The sequence below is a fragment of the Ovis aries genome, chromosome 7 (genome assembly GCF_016772045.2).
Source record: "Ovis aries strain OAR_USU_Benz2616 breed Rambouillet chromosome 7, ARS-UI_Ramb_v3.0, whole genome shotgun sequence".
NCBI lineage: Eukaryota > Metazoa > Chordata > Mammalia > Artiodactyla > Bovidae > Ovis > Ovis aries.
Window position 1 is genome coordinate 23,966,253 of NC_056060.1, and position 5,980 is coordinate 23,972,232.

The 5,980-nt window shown below is 42.6% G+C and overlaps 1 long non-coding RNA gene across 1 annotated transcript; it reads right to left on the reverse strand.

The window, feature by feature from the left end:
- Positions 1-478: 478 nt before the first annotated feature.
- On the reverse strand, positions 479-2,526 carry LOC101107525 (uncharacterized). Its single transcript, XR_006060326.2, has 2 exons — positions 2,434-2,526; positions 479-1,341 (listed from the first exon to the last, which is right to left on the reverse strand). It is a non-coding gene; the product is annotated as an uncharacterized LOC101107525 (long non-coding RNA).
- Between the last annotated feature and the right edge of the window lie 3,454 nt (positions 2,527-5,980).

Consider the following 5,980-nt stretch of genomic DNA (forward strand, 5'->3'; position numbering starts at 1 on the left):
TTATTTGACATATAACATTTGTAAATTTAAGGTATACAATATGTTGATTTGATACATTTATATATTATAATGATTTTCATTGTATTGATAATCTGCACCTCTTTCATGTCACATAATTATCCTTTCTTTTTAGTGATTGAAATAATTAAGATACAGTCTCTTAGCAAGTTTGATAATTATAAAATATTGTTACATAGTTTTAATACTAATAGATACTACTATGTTACCTCCCCAAAAGTTTGTACCAAGTCATGTTCCTAATTCATTGTGTTGAATATAATCATATATTATAATATATAATATAATATGTATATGTGTAAATGCATGCCCATTTTCACACTTTCACCTACCCACTGCTGGTGTTTAACACTTCTGGAGTTTGTTTCTGCACAGGAGGTTTTCCCTCCAAATCCCTTTCCATCACCCACCCCCTTGGATGAGAGGGGACTGGAAACTCAAACACACAGAACAATTCATCGTCAATGCCCTTGAGAGTTTTATTAAAGCAGCAGGTTTAGGGGCAAATGGGCTCAGCAGATCCCTGGGGCATAACTGCCCACAACTCGCTCTGACTTTCTCTTCCACCCTAGGGATTGAGGGACCGAGCCCCAGGAAAGAATTTAGCGTTAGCTTTCTCTCCCTCTGCAGCCAGGACAAAGCAATTAAACAGGACAAGAACCAAAAGTCCCAAAGGGTGCTGATGACAAGCCCACCTGCCCTCTGCCTCCACCATCTCTCTAACACAAATCCACAGGACTGACAGTGAGAGAGCAGGCGTTGGGGCTAGGACTCAGGGAACGGTGGGAGCCCAGACTCTGCAGGAAACCACACCAGCTGGGGTTGAGCAGGACACCACAGAGGGAATGAGATGGGGTGAAGCAGAGCAGCAGACAGCCATGGTGAGTGACTACAGAGGCTATTCTTCCAAACGAATTGGACGTTTGCCCGCACAGACTATTTTCACATCCATCTGGAAAGTGACACCTTTATAGTGACAGTGCGGGGGCACAGCCTCTGGGTAGAGATTACACTGAGTAACTTTGAAGGTGATGAGGTGGCAGCTGTAAAACTCAGACGACTTCATACACGTCACAGCTGGACTCTCGCAAAGGCCACGAGTGCTGGGTGACACACTGTGGACAAAGATCTTGTTCTTCTTACAGCCCTTGTCAGTGGCCAGCCCTCGAGCCTTCATCATCATGTCACAGTAATATTTGTGGTTGGCAGAGATCTTCGTTCTGGGCCTGTCAGTTTGGTGACGGAGGAGGTCTTGGGCCTCAGAGAAGGAAGGCTGGTCCATTAGGAAGAACAAGAGGAGAGTCCATGTCAGAAGCATGTTTTCTGTTAGAAAAATGGAGAAAGGAAGCAAAAAGGAGAATTGTTTCTCTTATCTCAGAACACTAGATATTTGTGTGCTTAAAGTCCACCCCCCACCTCCCAGGATTACAAGTGCTCTCCACTTGTCTCTAATAACACTGCTTTCTTGAACTCCTTCCAGAAAACCTCTGTAGTCTTTCTTCCTTCCAACATCCATCTTCCCTCCCTTCTTTTCAAGGCTTCCTTCCCTCATTTCCTCTCATCCCACAGCCACAGCCCAGTATAGTCTCAATCATCTTCCTGAAGACTATACTCATTAAAGAAATTGGGCTAGAGGGATCCATCATTCAGAGAGGTGGGCAGCTTACACCCCTTAATGGTCTTAAGAGAGCAAAACTGAAGCTCAGGTGATCCTTGATCTTGAAACAAGCAGTAACACTAATTTATGAAGTTCTTTACAATGATGCTCTTCAACTTTTTATGTGCGTCAATTCTCGGCCTTTTGACTAAGAACAAGTGTAAATTTTTTATGTGCAATTATCTGGGGACCTTGTTATATAGGTTCTGACTCAGTAGATTTGGGATGGAACCTGAGATTTTCATTTCTAACTAGCTGCCAAATGATTTTTATCTGTGGGTCACCCTTTAAATAACAAGGCTTTAGAATTTAGAGTTTACAAAGAACTCTCGTATACATTGGTCATCACCCTCTCTGCAAGGTAAGATAGGTATTATAGTGACCCATTTTTAGTAACTGACTTTCAGAACAGTTGAATGAATTGTCCAAAGTCATACAAAATCATGAAGCTGAACACAAATCTTAGAACCTCTAGGGCCAAGGAAAATTCGCTGTTCTGTTCTAATTTGGATTAATCCAGTAGACCACTGCATTACCTACAAATACAAAGCACTTCCATTGAAAACCTACTTCATACCTACCTAAGAGAAAAGCTTCAACAACTTTGCTTGCTGAACAACCTTAAACAACAACCTTGAACAACCTTGCTCTCATGCTCATTCTCTCTACTTATAAGAACCTCACTTGGCCCCTTACACATTCCTATTTTCCCACTCCTCTCTCTGCGACCAAAGAAGGATCACTACAGCTACACATACCCAGTCTCAATCCTGTGTGTGCTCCTTTACTTGATCCCGGTTGATGCTCCTAGAGAGTTAGGTACTGGAGATTCCTTGGCTGGAACGGTTTCTGAGCCTCTCTCCTCTTGGCTTCTGTTATTAGAGCACACCGCTGTAGGGGCTGGAGGCTGCAAGGGGTGAGGCTGAGTAACCCGGGTACTGACCCATCACTTTCTGACGCTACAAGATGCTGAAAATTTCTGGCCTGATACCCAAATCATGCCTCATTCTACGCTCCATTTAATGAGTCCAAACATTGGGAGCAGGGTTTCTCTGGGATTAGATGACCTCACACAGCCTGAAGTGTGAAGAGAAGCAAAGGCAAGGAGCCTGGCCTCTTGGCCTTCGTCTCCACTCTCCGGTCCTATCTTTGCCACAAGTTATACAGTGAATGGGTCCCTGTTCCCTCTGTGGAGAAGCTAGGCAGCTCTTGAAGGCAAGAAACTACAACAGCAGAGCTCCTTAGCCAATCTGGGCCCAGCACAAGCAACAAGCCAGCCTCTATCACCTCTCTTTCCCCCAAACCCTAAATCCCCTGAGTAGCCTTGAGGCTCTCAGACTAGAGAATCTGCAATCAAGGGTTCTCGGGATAATAACATTTACGGTTTTCCAGAGAGGAGAAGGCAGTAAGAAAAGAAGTGAGGAGGAGCTGACAAACTGTGGAAGAGAATGGCGGGGCCTAAGGTCCGACAGAAGAAACAGGAAGCTGGTGACGTTGACAACTACTCTCTTTAACACCCTCTTAGCTACTAGGACTTAAGATCCAGACATCCAAGGATCTCTCTTCTCTCCACCCACAGCTAGGGCTCTGTTCTCCACATGTTTGCCCTGGAACCACACTAAACCAGCTCTCCAATGCCTTGGCAGCCTGACCTTTGCCTGACCTCTGCAGCTTTTGTCACCCTCCGGGGTAGCTCATTGCATTTGTTTCTCTGCCTGTTAATTCTTTCAGCCTGACCACTCAGTCCTTCTAGGCCTCCCTCTGTGCTCCAGAACTTTGCGTGTGATTCAGGCCTCACCTGACCTTCCACATGCTAATGCACAGGAACCATTATTCCCAGACCACAGGATATAGAACACTGCAGTAAAGAGATATTTACCTAGCAATGAAAAGGTATGTGGGTAGTAGAGTAGAATGAAGATTTGAAATATGTAGAATTGTACCATATAATCAGTATGCCTATTCTAGGTATGTCAAATAAGTGGAATCCTACAATATTTGTTCTAAGTGCTTTCCATTTTAAAGAATGTCTTTCGGTCCATCTGTGTTCTCGCATGTTTCAGAATATCATGCCTTTTTTTAAGACTGAATAATATTCCATTGTATCACTAGACTACATTTTCTTTATCCATTCATCATTTGATGATTATTTGGGTTGTTTGTAAATTTTGGCTATCGTGAATAATGCAGCTATGAGCATTCATGCACAGGTTTTTGTGAAAGCATGGCTTTCAATCGGAGACTTGAAGAAAGTGAAAGAATTAAGCAAGAAGAGCACGGTTAATGAGAGTGATGGTCAGGAATATAGGAAAAGATAGGACAAATAGCGTGAGTCCAGATCATTTAGATCTTTGTAAGGACTATGGATTTCATTCTAATCAAATGCCAAAGCCTGAATCAGAGCTTTACACCTACATGATCCAACTTGTATTTAAATACTGTCGTTGTTGCTGCTACATAGTGAATGGATTGTAGAGGGCAAAACACAGTAACCAGTTAAGGGGTGATCAGTCAGTTCAGTCGCTCAGTTGTGTCCGACTCTTTGCAACCCCAGGGACTGCAGCACGCCAGGTTTCCCTGTCCATCACCAACTCCCAGAGCTTACTCAAACTCATGTCCATTGTGTCGGTGATGCCATTCAACCATCTCATCCTCTGTCGTCCCCTTCTCCTCCTGCCTTCAATCTCTCCCAGCATCAGGGTCTTTTCCAATTAGTTCTTGGCATCAGGTGGCCAAAGTATTGGAGTTTCAGCTTTGACATCAGTACTTCCAGTGAATATTCAGGACTGATTTCCTTTAGGATAGACTGGTTGGATCTCCTTGCAGTCCAAGGGACTCTCAAGAGTCTTCTCCAACACCACAATTCAAAAGCATCAATTCTTCAGCGCTCAGCTTTTTTTATAGTCTAACTAACTCTCACATCCATACGTGATTACTGGAAAAACCATAGCTTTGGCTAAACAGACCGTTGTTGGCAAAGTAATGTCTCTGCTTTTTAATATGCTGTCTAGGTTGGTCATAGCTTTTCCAAGGAGTAAGCATCTTTTAATTTCATGGCTGCAATCACCATCTGTAGTGATTTTGGAGCCCCCCAAAATAGTCTGTCACTGTTTCCTTTGTTTCCCCATCTATTTGCCATGAAGTGATGGGACCGAATGCCATGATCTTAGTTTTCTGAATGTTGAGTTTTAAGCCAACTTTTTTCACTCTCCTCTTTCACTTTCATCAAGAGGCTCCTTGTTCTTTGCTTTTGGCAATAAGTGTGGTATCATCTGCACATATCTGAGGTTATTGATATTTCTCCCAGCAATCTTGATTCTAGCTGTGCTTCATCCAGTCTGGCATTTCTCATGATGTACTCTGCTTATAAGTTAAATAAGCAGCCTTGACGTACTCCTTTCCCAATTTGGAACCAGTCTGTTGTTCCATGTCCAGTTCTAACTGTTGCTTCTTGACCTGCATAAGGGGTAATAACAACCTGGATTAAGTTCAAAGCAGTGAATTTTGAAGATGTATTTGTCTCCTTCACTAGGTTCAAGTTTTGAAGAAAAAGAAACAACAATGAATTTAATAACCTTATTGACTTGAACAACTTTGGGATGAGTTTCACTAAACAACGTTTTCTTCAAGCATTTTCAGCGTTAAAGTTGTGCTTACAACCAGCAGTTTTATATAACTGCCATTTTCTTACCTATTCATAAATTTAGAATACAGTTAAACTTTCATGCAAGTTCTTTTTTTTTTTTTTTTTTTTCTTTTTAGTGGAGGAGAGATTTTATTTTACTTATTTAGGTTTAGCTGCACTGGGTCTCTGCAGCTATGCCTGGGTTTTCTCTACTCATGGCTAGTGGGGGCTGCTCTCTAGTTGCAGGGCACAGGCCTCTCAATGCATGGCCTCTCTTGTTGCGGAGCATAGGCTTTAGGTGCAAGGGCTTCAGTAGTTGTGGCTCATGGACTTAGTGGCTCCACAGCATGTTGAATCTTCCTGGACCAGGGACTGAATCCATATCCCCTGCATGGCAGGCAGATTCTTTATCCATTGTACCTCCAGGGTAGTCCATGCAAGTTCTTTGTTATCAGTTAGCTCACAAACGATCTCTACCAGGAAGGACATTCATATTTAATTCATTTTGATTTAATGCATCTTATTTCCCTCTCATAAGGAAGATTCCTCTGGAGAAGGAAATGGCAGCCCACTCCAGCATTTTTTTTTAATTCTTGAAAGTATTTTACTTCAGGTTGAAAATGAACAACTTCCACATTGTTCACTGCAAGACACACAGTCCTCACAAATAAAATGCTGGT